General features: G+C 42.5%; 1 protein-coding gene across 9 annotated transcripts in view; it reads left to right on the top strand.

Annotated features, from left to right (window-relative positions):
- The window catches only part of dmd (dystrophin), a 1,714,977-nt gene that overhangs the window by 370,989 nt on the left and 1,319,642 nt on the right, over positions 1–24,346 (top strand). The window lies entirely within an intron of this gene.

The raw sequence follows: 24,346 nt of genomic DNA, 5'->3' as shown, positions 1-24,346 counted from the left end.
CAAAAATTTGGGAAATAGAAGTTGATTCAGGAAAGACAGACATAATAAGATACAGAGTAAAGTTCCTTTGTTTCTTGCTTCACAGTGGTGTTTGACGCAAGAGAAACAAACGCGGTTTATTCTGCACCTATGTACCCCACATCCCCCTACAGTCCAAAGATGTGCAAGTTAGGTGGATTAACTGTGGGTAATGTGTGAGGTTACAAGGTATAGGGCAGGGGAGAGGAATTGGGTAACATGCGAGAGAGTTGGTGCAGATTTGATGGGCTGAATGACCTCCTGCACTGTAGGGATTCTATGATCCTATTCCAAACATGTTTTGGTTTTTTGATTGAGATTTGCTGCCAAATTATCAACAATCTTGAAAAATGGATGGTGTGATTTTGATTATCCAAATTAATTTCATTCATGTTGGACCTCTTTGGAATAGAGAGAGATTTCATACCTAAACCCTAGAACGTAGGGACCTAAAAAACCGAAATACAGGAGAAAGAATGATTCTATCATAAATTATAATGCTCAATTGGTTTTGAGGACATTTTAATAATTTGTCTCAAACAGTGAAAACGTCCAGCTCCATGGCTTTTTTGGTAAGTATGTTTTAGCATCATATCTCTTAGTTAGCACACAAACAAAAGCCCTGGCCTTGGGAGAAACTTCATAGTATTCTTTTTAAATATGTATCATCATTATAACTTCCAGAACTAGAGGTATAACCCAGCTCAGTAACAGATGATTAAAATGGCATGCTTTGAGCAAAATGCGTGTTGATGCCCTCTGAAGACTGAAGGAAGTTGCTACAACAAAACACTGAGGGTGTTGAATTCTAGATTTGACATAATTTATTGTTGGTGCTTAGAAATGTAGGCTTAATCTTGCATTAAGCAAGATTAAGCCTACCAACAGGTTTGAAGCTGAGGATGGAGGCTAAGAAATCCAGTAAGTTGCATTCCCACTGCCTACCTGCGATTTGTCTGACACTTTTAAGGAGGGTGCCCGCATGCCCTTCGGTCTGTGGAGGCCCTGAAGTGGCAAATTAAAGTTCTTGAATATTTTTAACCGTGTGGGGCAGAGGGGGAAGTGGTGGTGGAGTGGGAGGGTTTAGGGAAAGGGGGGCTGCGCATCCTGCCCAATGCTATGTGTCCCCCATTATCTCTCCCTTGGCTTCTTAAACTCATCCCCCACCACACCACTCTCACTTGGGCCTGCTTGTCTCATCCAGATGAGACCTCACGCTTATCTCTTCACTTCATTGGAACTGCCTGTAGTCACCACAATGTACTCCACTCTTGATTGGACGCAGCTGGGACATTTGATTGGCTGACAACTCCTTGAAGATGGGACTTCATCATAAGACAAGTGTGGAAGTCTCAGCCTTGAAGCAATTAGGATTGCTCCCTGTGTTAACTTGCTGCCAGATTTGTAAGAAGACTCACCACTGACTTTTTAGCTGGGTGCAGTGGGGGCCATGGTACTTCGTAAAATCCAGCCCTAAGTGTCTGCCTTGAATTAAGGAACAAGGAATCTGTTACTTTCTTGGGAATATATTGCAAACTATTGAATATTGGAGATTCAAAACTTAGATTTGCAGATCGGTAAGTAGAGAGGTTTGCAGTTGCAACAGATTTTAACATTGTGCGGCAAAGTAGATTAGAATAAGGTAACTGGTTGTGGCGAAATTGGGGAGGGGATTTTAGACTGTATCCAGATCTGGCTCCTCAACTACCTGTGTCCATTGTGGAGAAAATCAGTGATTTTAGCTAATGAAGCAAAGCAATTAATTGACCTATGGTTAGTGGACACGAGGGAAATATTGACCATATTCTAATTAGGCTCAAACTGAAAATAGATAAAGAGAAAGATGAATTGAATCTGATGAAGGTATTAGCCTGAAAGTGAGTTGTACTGGGATGGAAATAAACTGTTCAGTGGCATGTAAATAATGAGATGCTAACATACAATGAACCAATGCTAGGAGCTATTTAAATATGAGATGAATAAACTATAAGTAAAGAAAATTCCAACCTGGAGTAAAATAGATGGGGAGAGGATTTATTTTCCAAGGAAGTGAAGCAGAGGTCAGGCCTGATTCTGGGTCCTATGGGGGAGGCAACCACTCATAATAATTTTACCTGCATGGTCTATTAATGGCAGAGGACAAGTTCCCATCCAGTGAAAGAATGCAGACAGGCTCTCGAAGCTGGGGTGCGCAAACAGAGACCCTCTATTGTGGAAAGCAGAGGGAGGCTGTAAATGAGGTTAAATATCGGAGAGGGCGTTTCCAGATGTAGGTACTGTTGCTCAAGCATTTTCAAAATTAAAGTTAAGAGTTGAGCTTGAAGTCGAAGTGACCACAGTTGGGTGAGATGTTGGTGGGGGAGAATGAGGGTGGTGGATGAACCTTGAAAGGTTGGCTACTCCTGCACATTCGCAAGCCTCCCAAGCTGTCTGGAGTTCTGGGTCCCATGCCTGCTGCCAGGAGGCTGCCTCCAGGCACCTAAACTGGTCCTGGTCACGTGCAAGGACCAGGCAGCTGATTGGAAAATTCCAGTCTGTCTTTTTTAAAATTGTCCTCAGTTGCCCTTTATTTAGCCATGTCAGCTACCTACTACATGTTTGTTCAGAGCCCTACTGTCTGTCCCCTCCCCACTGTCATCCCATCCTCGCGAAAGTGGCTCAGAGGCATATGTGGTTGGGGAAGCCACATGTTGGCTGGTGGGGCTGTCTTTAGTTTCTGCCCACCTCCATTTTCAGTGGGATTCAGAATTTTGTGCTAAAGTCTGAGGTTCCTTTGCTAGCTAGCGAGATTAGAACAAAACTGATATAAAATGAGGCATATGATAAATGTAGGGGAGATAGTAGAAGTAAATGTAAGAAATTAAAAAAAAACATAGAAAAGGAATTGCTGGAGATTAGGAGATTTAAATGGAAGTTGCACCAGCTGTCATCAGAATAGGAAACAGCAAGGGATTTTGTTAAGCACATAAATGCAAAGACAGTCTAGAGAAAGGATGAAACAATTTTGAGATTAAAGGCAAATTGATTGGTTGCATATATCCTTCAATATTTCACCTTAAGATTTTTTTAAAATGAAGGTTACAGAAACGTTGCAGTGCAGAAGGAGGCTATCAAGCCTGTACCAGCTCTCTGCATGAACAATTCGCTCCAACCTCCTCCCTATATTCCTGTACATCATTCTTTTCCAAGTAACTGTCTGATTCCCTTTTTGAATGTTTTAGTTGAACCTGTTTTCACCACATTTTCAGATCCCAGGCTTTAAACCACTTGCTGCATGTTAAACCACATGTTCTTCATGTTGTTGTTGCTTCTTTTACCAGTTACTTTAAATCTGACCTCTTTCATTCTTGATCCTTTCACGATTGGGAAGTTACTTCTGTTCTACTCTGCCCACACATCTCATGTCTTTGAAAACCTCTGTCAAATCTCCTCTCAGTCAATTCTTTTCTCCAATGATTTCCTAACTTCCCCAATCTACCTCCGTAACAGATATTCTTCGTCCCTGGAACCCTCGTAAATCTTGTGAAAGTTTAATTGGGTTGGGACATCAGAGATCATAGGGGATGTAGAGTCCTGTTAGTGGAAGGGGGATCAGGTATGGGGTAAGTAGGGTATACCAAGGAGCGGGGAGGAAGGGTCCTTGGTGGCGGGAGGAATCCCCTGGGGGTGTTAAAATAGCAAAAGTTATCAGCATTTTTATTTCTCCTAACACTTTCAGAGTATTAGTGTAACCTTGGCAGAACCATCTGAAGTTAGCGACTTAAATCATTTCGTCGGATGGTTCCCAGTATGAAGTTAACTTATTTAGTCACAAGTAAGACTTACATTAACATTGCAATGAAGTTGCTCCAAAATTTCCTTAGTCACCACACCCCAGAACTTGTTTGGGTCAATACACCCAACCAGCACGTCTTTCAGATTATGGAAGGAAACCAAGCATCCGGAGGAATCCCACACAGATATGGGGAGAACATGCAAAATTCACACAGACGTTGACCTAAGCTGGGAATGGAACTTGGGTCCCTGGCTCTGAGTCAGCAGTGCTAACCACTGCGCCACCTGCAATTGTCCAGGTGACCATAAAACCATTGCCACTTGTCCCTTCGGGAATGAAATCTATCACCCTTACTATGGCCAGAAGTTAGTACTTCTGGACAATCAGGATGCAAACCTTTACTGGGAGCTTCCAAGAGGGATTCCCCAGCATTTATTTGGGATACCCTCAAATCCTGTGCTGGGAGCTAGAACATTAGGGGCCATAGCATTTAAAGGAAATGTAGTTGGATGCAAAAGAAAGATAATTAGGTGACAGAAAATAAAGCCCCTGTGCTGAACGAATGTGAGTTTCAGATTTTTTTTGGAGAGTTTGAAAATGCAGTCTGACGCCACTTTGTGCATCATTTTTTGCACAATCTGTTGAAGGGGGTGAGACCTAAATATACCAGCAAGTCAGTTGCCTACGCTAGCAATCGCGTATGTGCAGCTCTGTCTTCTCTACAACAGAACAGAAGATCTGTCAGTCACCACTCCCCCTAGATATCTCATAAATACCCTGTGGTTGATGCCCTTCCTCCCCCCAGCTGATCCTCACTGCAGTGTGTGCAGCTCCCCCACCATCTGCCTCCGCTTAGGTCCTGCCCCCTTGGCACTGCCCAGTGCCTGGTGGACAGTGCCAGGCTGGCATTGCCCCCTGCTTCAGACCACTTGGCCAGGCCATCACAACAAGTTGCCGTTGATGGGGACCATATGTGATCCTTACTGGTAAGGATCTTCATTAGCGAGGCGATTAATGACCTGAACATGAATGTAGGGATTATAATCAGTAAATTTGCAAATGACATGAAAATTGGTAGTTTCGTAAATAGCAAGAAGGAAAACCTTAGATTACAGAATGTTATAGGTAGGTAGAACAGTGGCAAATGGAATTTAACCCCGAAAAGTGTAAGGTGATGCATTTTGGGCAGATGTATAAGGCAAAGGAATACACAATGAATGGTAGGATGCTAGGATAACAGAGGACCAGAAGGATCTTGGAGTGAATGTCCAAAGAGCTCTGAAGGCAGCAGGACAGAGAGATAAGGTGGTTAAGAAGACACATGGGATGCTTGCCTTTCTTAGCCAAGGCATGGAGCATAAGAGGAGAGGTTATGATGGAACTAGAGTACTGTGTGCAGTTCTATGTGTGACAGAGCATACCACACTGTAGGAAGAATGTGATTGGACTCAAGGGGGCAGAGATTTTTTTTGTTTATTTGTTCCTGGGATGTGGGCTTCACTAGCTGGGCCAGCAGTTATCTCCCATCCCTGAGGTTATTTGGACATTGCTGTGGATCTGGAGTCACATATAGGCCAGACAAAGTAAGGGTGATAGATTTCCCTCCCGAAGGGACAATTTGCAATGGTTTTATGGTCATCATTGGACTTTGAATTCAAGATTTCTATTGATTTCAGATTTCACCATCTATGGTGGGATTCAAACCTGGGTCCCCAGAGCATTACCTTGGGTCCCTGGATTACTAGTCCAGCAACAATGCCACTGCCTCCCCAATTCACCAGGTTGTTGCATGGATTGGAGCTGGAATATTTCTGCTAGAAAGAGAGGCTGCATAGGCTGGGGTTGTTTTCCTTGGAGCAGAGAAGGCTGAGGGGAGGTGGGGGGGATCTGATTTGAGGTGTACAAAATTCCCCTCAGTAGACTCAATAACCAGGGGACATAGATTTATGGTAATGAGCAGGAGATTTAAAGAAAGAGTGGTGGGAATCTGGAACTCTGCCTGAAAAGGTGGTAGAGGTGAAACAGATGAGCATTTGAAAGGACAGAGCATACAAGGCTTTGGACCAAGTGCTGGAAAATGGAATTAGAATAGACAGGTGTTTGATGACCAGTACAGACTCAATGGGCTGAGGGGCCTATGTCTGTGCTGTAAAACTCAGCAGGCAGTATTTTCCCATCCCGTCCACCATGGGAATCATAGTGGGCGAGACAAAGTTTGGCGGACCATTGATCTCGGGTGGGAATTTTCAGTCTTGGGATGAGCATGGCCAGAAAATCCTGCCCCATGGCTTTATATCTCAGTGACAAACTTTGTGTGACACTTGGGTGAGTGGTGAATAAAGATTTTAAAGAAGGAGTGAGAAAATCACATATGACCATACTGGTCTTGGCAGAGCAGATAGTTATAACCAGGCCGAGAGGTGTAATTATGGAGGAAGATATCACCACCGCTCAGCCAGGTTTCTGCCAAGATCATGGCGTTGACAGTCATTCACAGAAAGTTTATGCATGGTAAGGTCTCTTCAAATGTGACATGGCATTCAGGACTGCGATCCAAAGGTGTGGGGGGTGGTTAGCAAATCTGTCGCAAGGGTTTCCAGGTTTGGCATTGGGAGAACTGAGTGGGATTGGAAGGATTATTTCCCAACAGGTGCAGCAGTTGAGAGAAAGGTGTCTATGCATTGACATGTGCCTCCATGGGTCCTTTGGCGAATGTCAAGAGAGCCACTAAGGGAAGCTGTAGGCTTGTTTGAGACTATTCAAAAGGAAAGTCAAAGGTCAAGGAGTCTATAGGGTTGGGTGGGATTTAAGAAAATAGAGCACCCAAGAGCGGTGAAATGAGAGGAGAGTGTTTGGCAGCGTTCTAGTAGGGGTAAATAGGAAATACAAACAAAAGGTAGAAATTGAATGAGGGGCTTGGGTCTGAAGTGGCAGCCAACATTTCCTCATGGTTGACACAGGGGAACTCAATTTACTTTGGCCTGGTTACATAGCAGGATTAGAATAGCTATTTCCTGGTATTGAGCCAAGGATTGAGAGGAGGAGGCAATTACAGTGAATCCAGACTTAAAGTCAAAGGATCCATTCTGGAATAAAGCTGATTTGGACAGGGCACAGTCAGGGGTGAAATCAGTTTGGAACGTCATCAATCAAATATCCATTTTCAAAGACGGATGTTGTGTGTCAATCTGAAGAAGCTTCTTGAAGGATGAGCCAAATGGTGTGAAGAATCAATAATGGGGCTGAAAATAGTGGCAAACTTGGAGGTCAGCCTAAGATGCAAGGGAAAGAGAGAAATGGATTTCAGCCCAGTGGAATGAATTTCTGGCCAGGAACCAGACCGTAGATGAAGGTGAACAAGTCGGAAAGTTTATAAGCTCAGCAGGTAACAGCAACACTGGGGAAGGAGCTGTACCCTCAACAAAGCGACAAAACTGAAGCAGTGGATTGGTGACGTTGCAGATTCATTTTATTGTACAGTCTCGTGGAGAAGAATGGGCTTGATGTTCAAAAGAAGATCAGAAAATTTGAAAGAAAAGTTTGAGCAAAGGATCCAGTACTCAGTGATGAAAAGAACAGATATGGTCAGACGATGGGCAGTAGGCTCAGGTAAGTAATTATAGACTTACAGTTGGGGCTAAAATGCACCCAACTATTCAAGCTAGAAGAGTTCAGTGGACAACAGGAGATTAGGAGCAAAAGTGCAATGGATAGTCAAGGGTCAAGTTGTACACCAAAGGAAATCCCTCAGGAGTGCCAGTCTAGGAGATTGCAAAAACAGCATGGAAATGTAATGGAAGACAGTAAAGTATAAAAAGAACAACAGGCTACCACTGAGAACCCTCTCACAGCAACTGGAGTCATTTACAATGGATTTCAATTTTGGATAAATTCTGAATCCCAGCTCACCCCATTGTACAAAAATTCGATTGAACATTGCTTCTGGCATGCTGGTCTGATGCTTGTCCCAAGTGCTAACTCAATAGACCTGTGAGGTGATTGGCTGCTTTACAGCTATATGAGCCTCTTAGTTGCCTACATCAAACTTTAATTCTGTTCCTCTCTCCATCAGACTGCTGAATATTTCCAGCATGGTCTGGTTTTCTCTTAATCTTCCTATTCTGTTGAGTCAAGTTCACGACTATTTAATGTGTTTACCCACAGAACCATTGAGGAGCAGTAAACCTTTGCTAAAACATAAATAAAGCTTTTCTCACTCAATCATTCTTGTAATTGAACTTTCTATTGATTTCTGTTTCTGCTTTATTATTGAGCTTATGTTAAAAGGCTTGTCATAAAATGCTGCATCTGCTTTGGTTCCTTGGACAGTGTTGTGTCTGGCTGAAAATCCTCCGATTTATTCTGCCTATGTCTGTCCCACAGTACTTAATGTCAGCTAATAAAGTGAGGACTTAAAACACATTTTAGTGTTTGACATATGACTAAAATCAGGTCACCAGCCTTCAATCTGTAAACTGCATTAAATATTTCTGGTTTAAGTGCTTTGATGGTAAGATAATTTGTTAATTATACAAGGCTCCTTCATATATAAAACTTGTAATCTCTTATTTCAACTGCCGAAGATAACTAAGGGCCAGGCACAGAGACTTCCCATGTTTAGCCAGAGCAGTAAATCCTTTTCATGTCGAGAATCGCCATTATGGAGTTCTTGTTTATCATAAGAACAGTGCAGAAGATGGCTAATCGGCCCTTCAGGCATCTTACCCAGCATCGCTCCACCCTCTAACCTTGCAAATTTATCTCGCTAATTTCCTAACGACACACCAATTTAGCATGGCCGTTCCACGCAACCTGTACATCTTTGGACTGTGGGAGGAAACCAGAGTACCTGGAAGAAATGCACAAAGACGCAGGGAGAATGTGCAAGCTCCATACAGTCACCCAAAATCGAAACTGAACCCAGGTCCCTGGCTCTGAGGCAGTAGTGCTAACTATCCTTTTGAAAAGGGTGTGCCTCTCCTCAGATAAAGTTAACCTCACTGCTGTTTGAAATTTTAACTCAGTTTCCATATCATCAATGCAGGTTTTGAATTCTGTAATCATTTGGGCACAATTGAATATTATTTAATCCAGAGCTTCCAGTTGAAAAATTCATTGGATTGCTTAGAGTCCTGGTTAATTTCGACATGGTCTATTGCAGCAGTGGGTTTAATAGGCAGTCTTACCGTGTTTGCTTCTATAATTCCTTCTGTTTATTCTCTGTACCAACTAGTGACTGGGAGTTTGAAGCTTTCAGGCGATGTCATCAACCAATTGAATCATTTCACTGGGAGACTCTACAGCAATTTTGTAAAATCTATACAAGGGCATTCAGTGTCTGTTATGCAACAAAGATTGACCTAATTGAGTTGTTGGAAGGTGCCAAACAAAAGCAAGTTGCCTTCTCATGAAGTGACAGTAAATAGGAACATGGATTTATTTTCAGGTTGCACTTACAAATGCTTCCTGGCACTTGGCTTAAGAACAGCTCTGGAGAAAGCATTAGAACACATTGGCTGCCGACTATTTTAGTGGTAGGAGCTGTCTGGTTCAGAGAGAAAAACAAAACTTCAAAATGTCTAATTAAAAAAATGCAGCCTGCAGGAAAATCACAAATCCAACACATCCATATTTTGACTTGTGGGTTTAGAAGTGTAAAATGATGCGTTTTTAGTCTGTTGGGATGCAGGTGCATTTGATTAGGAGGCAGGTGCACTTGATTAGAATGATGACAGACACTGAGGTATTGAATGATCATCTTCATTTGAAATGGAAGTGCAAGTGCACAGAATTTGAAGGTAACCTGATAGTTAAGAGAATACTAAGAACTTTTTTTTAAGCTTCTTTCCTCTGCGTATTACTGTCAAGGCTGTTATGTATTACATTTTTTACAGTCTGACATTAAGCAGGTCAAAGAAAATGGAACACCAGTATATGGAGTAAATGTCAGTGCTGTATGCAGCACACTAATATGGCTACTTCTGTTATTAATTTGACATGCAGCAAAACTAAAAAATTAAAGACTGGATAAATAATGTTATTGAATGTGATATTTTTCAGATTTTCACTGAGCACAAATCTTTTTCTCTGTTTCTTATTAGATGAGACTCATTGAAGTATTTGCTTAGCCAGGGTGCTAATTTAATCTATTTAATTCAGAAGGGAATGGAATGAAGATTCCAGCCTGTTTAGAGGAATATTTTGCATCTGTCCAGAATAGTCCATTATTCATTGTTGATTTAAAGGCAATGTGAACCCTGATGTCTTTTACGAGCCGTGAATATAAGGTGCAAGTGGAGCAACAAACCATTGTGTCTCACTGTGATGCAGCATTTTCAATGGTAATTAAAATTTAAATGCTGCTTTTGGGGACTGTAACTTAAATTATGTCTTATTCTTCACACTACTGCTCATTGCCAATTCATGTGTTCAGGTTTGGTATAAGGCACTTAGTCCTTGGCAGTTTGGACAACTTTGATATTATAAGAAAGCAAAATACTGTTGTCAGAAAACTAATTTCTACAAAGGGTAGGATGCATTTGGTCGTTGAAGGGATACCTGACTGCAACAAACCTATGCTTAGAAAGACAGTAGGCTGTGTTAAATCTAGTCATAATTCTAACTGTCTCATTAGGCATTGTGGAAGGAGCCCAAGCTGTCCAAATTAGATGTTCTGTCAGCATAATTAAAAAGGAAGGCTCGTCCAGTATTGATGTTCTTTCACTAGATGTCACCAGCACATTTAGTAAATCCTATTAAATTTATCAAACAAGTTAAATACATCCATTGTCTTTTTGCAATTTGTTGTTATTGGCTGTCCCTCAATTTGAAGATGGTGCCTACTCAGGATTGTGTGTTTCTGCCATAGGTCTTCATGAGAATGATCTGGCCAAATTTTGACTCAGATCTTTGGACATATGGAGAAGGTCTTGGGATCTGGAGTGCAAGATTCTCTTCTTTATCTTTCTTTCCCTGCTGCTGTTCTGCCTCATCATTAAGCATGTTGCACCTTAATCACAAGTTACCACCATTTTGATAGCAAACTTCTGCCATCATTAAAGTCAACGCTGCTGTGCTTTAGAGTATTTTTGAAGTGTTATCTTTGTCCTCCCCTAGAACGCAAACTGCTTGCGAGTTGTGAAAATAAGATCTGGTGGGGGAGATGTATTTTCATTGGTCAGTCCCCGTCATCCATCATAGTTGGTTTGGCAGGAGTTTTGTCTGAGAGCTCGTGGAGCTGGCTTCAAGAAGGGCATTAGTGTTTATCTGACAGTTCTTCCAACGAATCTGGAGGATGTCACAGAGGCACTACTGACAGAATGCCTCTAGCACTGTTAATTATTACTGAATACACAGTCCAGAAAACATCACTATAGATGTGCTAGTAATCATGAATAAAAGCATAAACACTATTATGGGCTCACCAATTTAAATCCTTGAGAATTTGGAGTCTGTGTGAATTTATTCCAGATCTTGGATATTCAGCAGTTGTAGAAGTCATAGAAAGGAGCTGAAACATATGAACTTGATGGAAAAATTTGGTGCTGTCTGGAGGAGTCCTGTTTTCATTTGTTCTAAAACAGCAGATGCATTTAAAGTGATTCAGAATTGTGGTCTCTTGAAAGGGGAGAATTGTTTGTTCCATGTCGACATTTTGTGCTCACTCCTTTTCAGATCTTTTGTAATGATTTTTATCAAAATGTGCCCTTGGGATGCAGGTATTGCAAACAAGAGGTGCAAATTCTTCCAACACACTCCAGTGCTAGGTGGGAAAAGCGGGAGGAATTTCTGGTCAACCATGTGATAGATGTTGAAGAATCTGCCTTCACTATCACTCCAAATTACAACATGCATGTAAAGGTGCATGTTGCCACAACAACTCTGATGCCGAGTGAACTCTCAAGATAACATACGTCCCATAGAATACAATGTTTCCTAGGTGCTGGGATCAGCCAGGTAGATTGAAATGGTCTTTGATCCTTTACATCCTGTGTACCTCTGAATTATATTCTGAGATAATTATTCATAAATTTTATAGCAATTGAATTGGTTTTCTGTCATCGGCATGTGAATTCAGTTTTGTGGCAAGTATGTCACTTATAAAGGTCTTTCTTTACAAGTTTTCTTTTCTTCTCGGCAATTAAAAGCTGCTGAATCATGCCTACTGTGTTAAATGAAGAATTTGTTCCATTTTACTGACCATGAATAAATTTGTCCAGGCTTTTACAGCAAACACAAGAAGAGAAGAGCACCAATGAGTAACGTACATTATGCCATCACACCTCATAAATCACTGTCACTCCTGATAACAATAGCAGTATATTATAGCCACTGGTTAATATTGCAATGCATCTACTTCATAATCTGCCTATTTTATCTGCACATATATTTCAAATTCTTTACCTGTGTGTCTTTTGAGTTGTTAAGCCTGACCTCCTTTCTATAGCAGTTCAATATCCAGAATAATGTATGATAGAGTCTTGTTTGTCGCTGTACCAGGTCATCAGGCTATGAGTACATTAGATTGAGGAGCTACTATATTTTATATCATTGTCATCAACCCCTACGGTAGTTGTACCTGAAGCTTGCAGATTTCCTGAATACTTTGCTCCAAAACTAGCCTTGTTCCTACCTAAGCTGTTACTGTTCAGCTGCAATACTGGCATCTATTTGACAATGTGGAAAATTGTTCAAGTATGCCCTGTCTACAAAAAGCAAGAAAATTCAATCTGGTCAATTACTGTCCCATCACTCTACTCTCAATCATAAGCAAAATGATGGATGGTGTCATTGACAGCACTATTAACAATACATAGAGCAGTAGACTGCCAATCCATGCACATTTTGGGGTCTGCCAGTGCTGCTAAGCTCAAGACCTCCTTTGGACCTTGGCCCAAACAGGGGCAAAATAGCTGAATTCAAAAAGAAGAGGTAAGCATGAATGCACTTGACATCAAGACAGTGTTTGATCAAATAGTATCAAGGAAACCAAGCAAAATTGAACGCAGTGGGATTTGGGGGTGGGGTGGGGGGGGGAGGTGGTGGGTGTGGAAATGTGCCTCACTGGTTGAAGTCATGCCTGTCCTAAAGGTTATTGGCAGCCAGTCATCTGTGCTGCATCACATTGCTTCAGGAGTTCCTCAGGGTAGTGTCCTAGATCAAAACACTTTCAGCAGTTTTATCATATCTCCAATATGAAGTTGAATTTGGAGTGTTTTAACAATGTTAAGTACCTTCAGTTCCTGAGGTACTGAAGCAGTCCACGTCCACATGCAGCAAGACCTAGACAACATTTCAGGTTTGTGTTTATAGCAAGTAACATCTATGTCTCACAAGCGCCAGGTAGTGATCATCTCTAACAAAAACAAAATCCAACCATCTTGCTTTGCCAGTCTACAATATTAGCTTTAGTGAATCTCTTACCATTAACAGAATCAGCCATATAAATACTGTGGCTACAAGAACAGGGAATTCTATGGCAGGACTTGCCCTCACGACTCCCCAATATTTGTCTAATGTCTACAAGTCCAGGTCAGGAGTGTGATAGAATACTGTCCACATGCGTGCTGTTCCAACAACACACAAGAAACTTGACAATGCAGAACAAAGCAACCTATTTGGTTAGCATCCCTTCTACTACTTTAATCATTCAGTAATGCACAGTAGCAGTGTGTACCATCTACAAACACTGCCACTTAGAAGAAGAGCAGCAAATACATTGGAATTGTAATAAAATTTGTTACTTGCCACTTGTCTGGATATTATCTACGTCTAGCTGCATTTGGACATGGGTTGCTTCAGCATCTGAGGAGTTGCAAATGGTGCTGAATATTGTTCAATCATCAGCGAACAGCCCAATTCTGACCTTATGAAAGGGAAGTCATTGATGTAGCAGCTTCATAACACTGGTGATGATCCTTTCCATCACTTAACTCATGACTGAGAGTAGAGTGATGTGATACTGGAGGGGGCCAAGATGGATCATCCATTCAGCACTTCTGGCTGAAGATTGTAATAAATGCTTTAGCCTCATCTTTTGCAGCTGGTGAAAAATGATCTTTGTGTTAATCTTTCCTCAATGTTTCATTAATTTAGAGTGAAATATTACAAACATATACCTGCTAACTCAACCACACTACACACAGTTTCACTGCCTCTTTATATGAGTTCAAGTAAACCCAATTCATGCCCCCCTCCTGAATTTAATTAAACACAATTGATATACAATTAATAATGCTGTCAGTTTAGAAGACAAGATACATTGCAGATTGAACAGCTTCCAACTGATATTGCAAGAGAATAAATTTGATAGTTAATCATATCTATATTTTGCATGTAAAGAGATGATAATCAACCCAACAAATCTCACCTATTTGGGGGAGGAAGTGACGTAGTGGTATTGTCGCTGAACTAGTAATCCAGAGACCCAGAGTAATGCTCAGGGGACCCAGGTTCAAATCTCACCAAGGTAGATGGTGAGATATTTTATTCAATAAAATTCTTGGATTAAAAGTCTAATGACGACCATGAAACAACTGTTGATTGTTGTGAAAACACATCTTGTTCATTAATGTCCTTTAGGGAAAGAAATCTGCCATCCTTACCTGGTCTGGTCTACATGTGATTCCAGACTCAGAGCAATGTGGTTGATTCCTTTTTCCCATCAGAGATGGGTAATAAATGCTAGCCCAGCCAGTGACGCCCACATCCCATGAATGAACATAAAAAAGAATGCCACTCCATTTTAAGTATTACTTTTCTACTTTGCATTGGCTGGAAAAATTTCCTTAAAATTATCATTCATGAAGTACAGATGTTCTTCCTTATTTAAAATAAAAACAGAAAATACTGGGGAAAAATGAACAGGTCTAGCAGCATCTGTGGAGAAAGAAACAGATAACATTTTCATGTGACCCTTGTTCAGAGCTCTGAAAAGTCACATGGACTTTAGGAGATTTGGGGAGAATCTTACTAGAACTTGGCAGTGTTGGTTCCAGTGAGAAAAATGATGTGAATCTCACCGGCAGGATTTCTCACAGAATTTTGAACCTCTAACAAATTTTTTTTATTCCGACGTGATGCACGCTGTGCTGTGTAAGCCTCTGTCTGATTCCCTCTGGGTCACCTTGATCTCTACAGTCAGTGGAGAGCTTCATATAAATGCTCCCTCCCAGCACTTGATCAAGATCCATCAGATGGTTGCCAGGGTGACTGTGCTATGTTTCTCAGATGGAGCCCTGACCAGACTCTTGGATAATGTGCAGCAGAGGTAGGATGCCCTGTATCCACAGTCACACAGATGTCCTTCTAGCATGGTGACGACCCTCACTTGGAAGGCTATGGCAGCCAGCTTCTCACGACAGAAGAAAACAGGGCAGTGTCACAAGAGGATGAATGGTCATCTTGTCACAGTCAGGGTAAGTGTGCTTCCACCAATCTCCCGCTGGCCCCTCTCAAGCCCCTCGCACCTCCAAATCGATCTCTCTCACAGCCGCACTGTAGGTTGCCAGCACCTGTCTGCCCAATCCCCATGTCCTCACTGCTACACCATCCCCCTCCCTCCATTAGTGGCTATGCTCATCACATTTCAGCTCTGACGCATGCCCCACTCATCACTATCCAAACTGGCACAAATTCCACCTACAATATTCCCATCTGTCTCATTGCAGGACAAACTCTATAATAATAGGCATGAGCAGGTGTGGCATTACAGTGTCACGCTGGAGCTCTGTGCCATCACTCTCTTTAGGAGAGAGCACTTGAACTGGCTGGAGAGGAGGAAGATGCGTTGTCGTTAATGTCTCCTATGAGGCTGTAGCATCTCTGCTGCTTCCAAAACTGTGGCAGGCCAATCCTCACCCTCATCTGCAGGGCACTAGTCCTGGCCACATGTAATGGTGCAGGGTATCTCTGCTGCTTCTCTGTTGCGATGAGTAAAATTGCCAACTTAGCTGGCTCCATGATTCTCCAGAATCATGTACTGAAAAAAAAAATCACAGGGAGCTATGAGGATTCTTAAGAGAGCCCTTAATTCTTCTGGAACTTCCACCCAAATGCACCTCACTTAGTGAATGCCTCTCTGTTATCTTGCACACTCTTCTTTTGAGACTATAACCACTTTCCCACATTGGTCCCCGCAACTCCACCAGTATGAAGCTTTTGGACCCTCCAGAGTCTTGGTGGCACCTGACCCCCGCATTTCTTCCCACCCTATCTCAAAACCTGGCATATGAAAGGGCAGTTGAATGGATGCATGATATCAGTGTCTGTATCCTGATGGAGTACCTCAAAGATGGCCCCCATCATAGCATTAAATTGGGTGAATGATGATAGACATCACCATTGCACTTTGCATAGGGGTTCATATCATGTAATCTGTGTCATGTTAAAACTTGTGGAATCTCTGCATCTTGATAGTTGTGGCCTAGGGTTCCAAAGGCCTAAGCGCTTGGTTCCAGTCAGTGATGTTTAGCTCTGGAGATTTAATTGGCAGCATTCAACTGGTCAGGGAAGAATGAGATTGTTGTTCTGGTAACTGGCTTCCCTTTATGGCTGATAAGACATAGTTGATACTTGGGAGGACTGTAATTAACAAGTCCAGCACATTGCTTGAGGGCACCCTCATTCTCCCAGGTCACAAGTGCTGTCAACCCTCAGAACTCATTGAAGTACATTAGCATGTTAATAACCAACACACACACTGGAACTTCCCCAACTCAGGCAGCTCTCACCCTCCAGGGTGTAAAGTGCTCAGTGGCGACCTGAGAGGATACAGGTGGTCCCTGAGCGTATTCACCTTGGGGCTAGAGGTGAGGTTTCATGTCTCAATCTCAGGGGGAGTGATCACACACAGGCCTTACCTTCCCTTCATATTGGGACACCACTTGGTTGAAGGGAGTGCTTGCCATGCCCTCCTTGTTGGGCTTGTGTCCAAATCATCACTGAATGAGCATTCCATCAGCCATGCATACCAAGACTTATTTCTGACAGTCAAACTTCCCTGAGAAGTGAATTTGAGCTACCATACTGCTAAAGTGCTTTGGGCTTGCATTGTTGCCTGAGTTTGGGGTCCAAACACACTGCAGACACCCTCCTCCAAGGGCTAGGGTCTTCATGTCTCAGGAGCCAGGATAACACCCCATTCATGAGACCGCCCCCCCCCCCACTCTGCCTGGCCCTTCTCAGAACCGTACCCAGTGTCCTCATAGTTGGTCCCAATACTGCCCCTCTGTATTAACCACTTCACTTTCAAGTTCCCACCAAGGAAGGGCACTCAGTGATGATTTGGACACAAGCCCAACAAGGAGGGCATGGCAAGCACTCCCTTCAACAAAGTGGCGTCCCAATATGAAGGGAAGGTAGGGCCTGTGTGTGATCACTCCCCCTGAGATTGAGAGACTAAACTTCACCTCCAGCCCCAAGCTGAATGTGCTCAGGGACCACCCGTATCCTCTCGGGTCACCACTGAGCACTTTACACCCCAGAGGGTGAGAGCTGTCTGAGTTTGTGGAGGGGGAGGGGGAGGGGGAAGAGTTCCAGTGTGTGTGTTGGTTATTAACATGCTAACGTACTTAAATGCGTTCCAAGGCTCTTGCGTAGCTTTGAGTTACTCCTCCTCTAGCGGAGGGGGGGGGGGGGGCGCGGGGGGCGTCAGGGGTTGGAAAATTAGAGATTGGAATCTCCCTGGAGAGAATCTTGTTTTCTGATTCCTGCAGGATTTTTTGCCCGCACCGTCATTCTCACTAACTGCCAACGTAGGCTCAAAATCGCCCGTTACTTCTATTTCTGTCTTCACAGATGATGCCAGATCTGTTGAGTTTTTCCGGCATTTTCTCTCTTTATTTCAGATTACCAGCATTACAATATTTTGCTTTTATTTTAGCATTCCTCCTCATAACCTGTCAAAAGTTGCTGTAATTATTTTGTGAGTTTCCACCCATCCCAATCCTTTTCAATTGGAGTTGTTCAGAATTGAAATGCTGTATAATTTCATATCTGTACACCAACTTAAATTGGCAAGGTAGTTTACCATTATCAGATTCAATTTCTACATCCTCTTGCTTTTCACATTAAAAGGGAGAATGTATTTTAGACGGCTGGACAAAAACATCCTGGCTGTGAGCTTGAGTGATGAACGAATAAAGACAAGTCACAACCTACCAGAAGAGCAACATCTATGGATATCTGCCGACATTGTCAATCACATGAAATAGGCAATGAGCAGCAGCAGTAATAGCTGATAATGAATTAACAAAATAGACAAAGGTCAGAAGAGGAACGAGACAAGGACGTGTTATATCGCCCAATCTGAATTCATTAGAAGAGACTGTCTGTTTGACTCAGACATTGCGTTCAGGATTAATGGAAAATTGGTAAACAACCAGAGGTGTGCTGCTGGTACTGTCCTGATTGCAGATACAAGAGAGAGATTACAACAGATACTTGAAAAGGTAAATCAGGCAAGTTTGAATTATAAATGGAGAATGAATGCTGGGAAGATAAATTGTGAAGATAATAGATCTTCAGATGAACAGTACGTAAGTGAAACAAATAAATAGAATTGTGTATTAGTTGTGCTGTTGAATAACACCGGATAGTTAAAGTTATAAGACAAATAAGATACATTGCAAATTCAGGCTTTTAATAATGTGAAGGAGTTTCTGTGCTACCTAAAAACAAGCTGGTGGTAAGTAGAATGTTGATTGTTGTGTGGACCTGAAACTAGGACCATCAATGCTATTTTTTTTAAGATCTGAGATGTGATGCTTCAAACATACACTGTAAGTTACTTGACTGAGAAGTATTTGAGATTGTTGTGAATACAAGAAAGAGATAAAGAGATGGGGCTGACAACGAGAGCCTCATAAACTGACATAGACATATCCCTTTAAATCAGAAGGAATTTTTTTTTTGAGAGAAAGGAGGAAGGTAACCAATTAAGGGACAGACAAGGAAGATTGCAGCTAGCTACTATGATAAAATAGATTAGATAGGTTGACAAAGAGGATGAAATCTACCATTCTCATTTCAATTTCTCTTTTGATTCTTTCATTATCTTGTTTTTTTTCCTTCATACTCACCTCACCCATTCATATTGGGATGTAAAATTGAACGCAGTAGAACCCATTGGTTGCTACAGGTGCCATTTTAGGACAACAATGGTGCCTTGTGTGCATGCTCACGCTTCTTGTGAAAATTGTGGTGAATACCAGTTTGGTAAGGATGTTAGCATATCAGCAGCTTGGTAGAATGCAAAGCAGGTATGCCGATGGTGACCAGCGTGCAATGCTGACACTCGCGCTGCCATTTCCCCTGAGCCAACCAGCCTTTGTACAGCTGAACGTGTGTCCAAGCAAAAAGGGCTGTCATCAGCATTGTTTATTTTGTTTATTATTAATGTCACAAGCAGGCTTCCATTACCACTGGAAGTTTCTGTGAAAATCCCATCAGCTGATTATTGGTCAGCTGTTGGTTGATTTTCTTCTGAATGTGTTTGCAATTCTTAAGGGCTTTGGTGTTTCTTATAAAGTAAAGTTGCTAAAGTCTAAAGGGAGTGGTGATGGTATGCAGGTGCTGAAAGTTTTTTTAATAACTTCAAGATTTCTGAGAAAAACAATTTATTACATTAAAAGAGAAAATGCTGGAAAATCTCAGCAGGTCTGACAACATCTGTGGAGCGAGGCAAGAGCCAATGCTTTGTCAGAGCTGAAAGCAAAGAAAATCAGACAAGATTTATACTGTGGTGGGACGGTGCAGGGCGGGGGGAAATGGGCAGGGCAGGGATGGTTGCTATAATTGGACAATGGAACTGATGAAGCCTGAGATGCTAAAGGAGTCCATAAAAGGATTGAAATGTGTGATCTCATGAAGAGCCATGAATTCTTGAAGAGAACTCATTTTAAATGAGTGCTTTAGAAACTCCTTTTAACTGAAATGTTGTGGAACATGATGGCTGAACACCAGATGTGCATTTTTTTTCAATTGCCAAGTTGATTACTGTGAATTGGAAAAACACTTCTTTAATATGATTAATATTTGGTATATATATAAATTTGTTACCAGATTATTAAAGGTCTACCTGAGGAAAGTGACAGTTGCCCTGAAGGAGGGCAAGGGCGTAGGGGTTGGGGTCAAGATGGAGAGTGCGATTGGAAAAGTAGAAAAATAGTAGTAAGAATAAGACGTGATTAAAAAAAGGATAAAATATTGGTTGAAAGGAAGAAATAAAATAAATTAAATGGAAGGATCTAGATAGGCTGGGCGAATGGGCCAGGAACTGGCAAATGGAATTTAATGTTGGCAAGTGCGAGGTGGTCCACTTTGGTAGGAATAATGGTAGGAAGGACTATTACTTACGGGGTGAAAAACTGCAGCAGGCGACGGTGCGGAGGGACCTTGGGGTCCTTGTGCATGAGTCACAAAAACCCAGCCTGCAGGTGCAGCAGGTGGTCAGGAAGGCTAATGGGATGCTGGCCTTCATAGCGAGGGGGATTGAATATAAAAGTAGGGAGGTCTTGCTGCAGCTGTATAGGGCACTGGTGAGGCCGCAACTGGAGTACTGTGTGCAGTTTTGGTCGCCGCACTTACGCAAGGATATTTTGGCGTTGGAGGGAGTGCAGAGGAGGTTTACTAGGCTGATGCTGGAGTTGACAGGGTTGAGCTATGAGGAGAGGCTGAATAAACTAGGCTTGTACTCATTAGAGTTTAGAAGAATGAGGGGAGATCTCATTGAGACATATAAGATGATGAATAGGATGGATAGGATAGAGGTGAAGAGACTCTTCCCACTCAGAAAGGACAGTAGGACTAAGGGGCACAGCCTCAAGATAAAGGGGGGGGCGGTTTAGAACGGAGTTGAGGAGGAACTTCTTCCCTCAAAGGGTGGTGAATCTTTAGAATTCTCTGTCCGTTGAAGTGGTGGAGGCTGCCTCGCTAAATATTTTTAAGACGCGGGTTGATGGGTTTTTGATAAGCGAGGGGATTAAGGGTTATGGGGAGAGGGCGGGAATGTGGAACTGAGCCATGACAGATCAGCCATGATCTTATTGAATGGCAAGGCAGGCTCGAAGGGCTAGATGGCCTACTCCTGCTCCTATTTCTTATGTTCTTATGTTCTTATGAAGTGGGGTGAAGGTGGAGGGGAGAGTTTATGCTCTGAAGTTATTGAACTCAGTGTTCAGTCCGGGAGGCTATAAAGTGCCTAATTGGAGGATGAGATTCCATTCCTCCAGTTTGTGTTGGGGTTTACTAGAACATTGCAAAAGGCCAAGGATGGAAACACATTACCCTGCTCTTCTGTCCACACGCCCATCTTCATATTCACTTGCTGCGCAACTGGTAGCACCTGCTGCAGCCAGAATGCAGGTGGGTTTTAATATTGCTGCTTTAACATGTGCAGATGAGCTTTACTTATTGCAATATTGCTTTCACTGATGCTCCGGTGATGCATGTGGTTGGCACTGGCTACACACACAAATCATTCTAATGAGCAGAGAGTGCAAATTTGATGTGTATTTCAATCATTGGCAGCGAATTGCACATTGCAATCCCAGTACCTGTTTTCACATCTGTCTCCTGTGCTACGTCATGTGTGTTATAATGATATGAACATAAGAACTAGGAGCAGGAGTAGGCCAACTGGCTCTTCGAACTTGCACTGCCATTCAATAAGATCATGGCTGATCTTTTTGTGGACTCAGCTCCACTTACCTGCCCTTAAATTTTTGAACAGTAAAGGAATTGTCCACCCTTCCCTTAAAAACATTCAATGAGATAGCCTCAACTGCTTCACTGGACAGGGAATTCCATAGATTCACAATCCTTTGTGTGAAGAAGTTCCTCCTCAACCCAGTCCTAAATCTGCTTCCCCTTATTTTGAGGCTATGTCCCCTAGTTCTAGTTTCACCTGCCAGTGGAGACAACTTCCCTACTTCTATCGTATCTATTCCCTTCATAATTTTATATGTTTCTATAAGATCTCCCCTCATTCTTCTGAATTCCAATTATGTAGCAGTCTTTGGTGCAGCAACTTGTCAAATGCCTTCTGGAAATTCAGATACACCACATCCACAGGTTCCCCACTGTCCGCTGCACATGTAATGTTCTCAAAGAATTCCACCAAATTAGTCAAACATGACCTGCCCTTTATGAATCCATGTTGCGATTACCAGTGGGACAGTTTATATCCAGATGTCTCGCTATTTCTTCCTTGATAGATTCAAGCATTTTCCCTACTACAGAAGTTAAGCTAACCAGCTTGTAGTTACCTGCTTTTTGTCTACCTCCTTTTTTTAAACAGTAGCGTCACATTTGCTGTTTTCCAATCTGCAATCAATAAAGGCATCACTTGCTCAGAAGAAATTGTGCAGAATTTTCGTGGAATTTGGCAAATGCTGACAATGGGCAGGCAAAGCAGCACTGAAGCCACTGACAGCAATGGCAACTTTCTCTACCATCTTGTTCTGGAATTAATGTGCAAAACATAAAGGGACAGGTCACATGATGCTCTGATTGAGCCAGCAACGAAGATTGGGGTGACATTTTTATAGACTGCCCCAATGCAAAGGGGTTCATTTTTGGAACGCAGTGCTCCTAGTACTTCCCTTGGCATTGCCTGCACACTGCCTTCTGCTACTGATTTTCCACTCTCATCATTAAACCCGTCTGACAAAAATGGGAGCAGAAAATCCTGGCCTTTATACATTTATTTATCAGTTTGAGACCCACGTGAACATATATACTTGGAAAGAAAGCTTGAGTACATCAGAGCTGTGTGCGTTCAATTCCAGGCCGGAGTAAACTGAGGCTGGATCACCTTAAAATGATGGCATGCTGCTATTGCACTGCACTTCAACATGTACTGTTCTCTTGTGTTGCTGATCTCTGTATTCGATAACTTTTAAAAGAAATTTACTTTATGAAAATCAAAGTTGTTCAGATACTATATGAAAATCAAGCCTGTCCACTATCTGATCCTAAACAGATCAAACTTCAAGAACCTTCAGGCAAATTGCCTTCATTTTGTTTCTTCTTGTAATAGCTTTCAGATAAACACTACTACCGGCTGCTGCCTTATTCTGGGAATGAAACAAATGGTTTTATGTAAATAATTTTGTCAGTTGTACATTTCGAGTTTATTTTTGCTCAATAGTGATATGATGTTTTGGTGCTCCTATTGAAATATATTGGCACTTCAACTCGCTGCCTTAAAATTTATAACTTATAAGTTATATATATTTTTGAATTGTTAACTGTGATTTACAAACACTTAGAGGGGAAGTTGGAAAGACTATATCCATCCACCATTAGTTGCAGTCTTTTGCTGGTATGTTGGTTTTACTGAAATAAAGAAGGGGGCATGTTTAGTTGCATGGAAAATTAGAAAATCAAAATTAAAGGGGAAGATAGGAGCGCAGGTTAGTGATGAGGTGGATTGTTACCAGAAAATAGAAGGATGGGACACAGCGGCTGAACATGATTTTGCAACAAGGAATTATGTAAGAGTCAGGAAATTTAATAATAGAACAAACTTAAAGGCTTTGGGGGCAATCCCTCCGGCTTGTGATACCAGTCAATTAGTGTGGCGAACTGAAAAGATTGAGTGAGAGGCGAAAAATTCCACCCGGTTTCTTGCTTCTCACGATGTTACCAGCCGAATTCGGCAGGCATAATCAGCTTCATGCCAAGGAAGGGCACAAGACTGATTTAAATATTTGTTAATGTTAATATTGTAAGTGAGTCCAAAACACAATTGTACAAGCTCACTTGCCTTAACAATCTCGCTGGTTGAGGTCCTTACCAGCAAGATCATGTATGGTCCCCATCAACGTGGACCTGACATGATGTGGGAGGCACGGTAGCACAGTGGTTAGCACTGCTGCTTCACAGCTCCAGGGACCTGGGTTCGATTCGCAACTTGGGTCACTATCTGTGTGGAGTTTTCACATTCTCCCTGTGTCTGTGTGAGTTTCATCTGGTGCTCCAGTTTCCTCCCATAGTTTAAAGACGTGCAGGTTAGGTTGATTGGCCATGCTAAAATTGCCCTTTCCTGTCCTGAGATGTGTAGGTTTGGGGGATTAATGGGTAAAATATGTAGGGATTTGTGGGTAGGGCCTGGGTGGGATTGTGGTCAGTGCCGACTCAATGGGCTGAGTGGTCTCTTTCTGTACTGTAGGGTTACTATGATTCTATTCTATAATTTGATTCTATGATTTGACCCACTGATGGGGACCAGAGGCCATTGAAGCTCCTTGTGGGCTTGGGTGCAAGTTGGGGCTGTGGCCCTTGGATAGTGCCAGCTTGGCACTCTGACACTGCCCAGTGGGCAGTGTCAAGGGGATGGGACCTAAGGGGAGGGGTCGAAGCCATGACGGGAACGTGGAGGATGTATTCTGCATTGAGGTTTGGCCAGGTGGGGAATCGAGCCCAGCAATCAGCTGGGGATGAGGGGCATGGGAGGGATGAGATTGAGGCCAATGATTGGCTGGGGGCGTGGAATTGGGGCCTCCATCAGCTGGGGGAGGGTTGGGGCCAGCAATCAATTGGGGGGAAGGG

The sequence above is a fragment of the Carcharhinus amblyrhynchos genome, chromosome 15 (assembly GCF_965287045.1).
Source record: "Carcharhinus amblyrhynchos chromosome 15, sCarAmb.v2.hapA, whole genome shotgun sequence".
In the NCBI taxonomy this organism is placed as follows: domain Eukaryota; kingdom Metazoa; phylum Chordata; class Chondrichthyes; order Carcharhiniformes; family Carcharhinidae; genus Carcharhinus; species Carcharhinus amblyrhynchos.
Note: the sequence above shows the minus strand (reverse complement) of the source record. Positions and strands in the feature narration are given on the sequence as shown.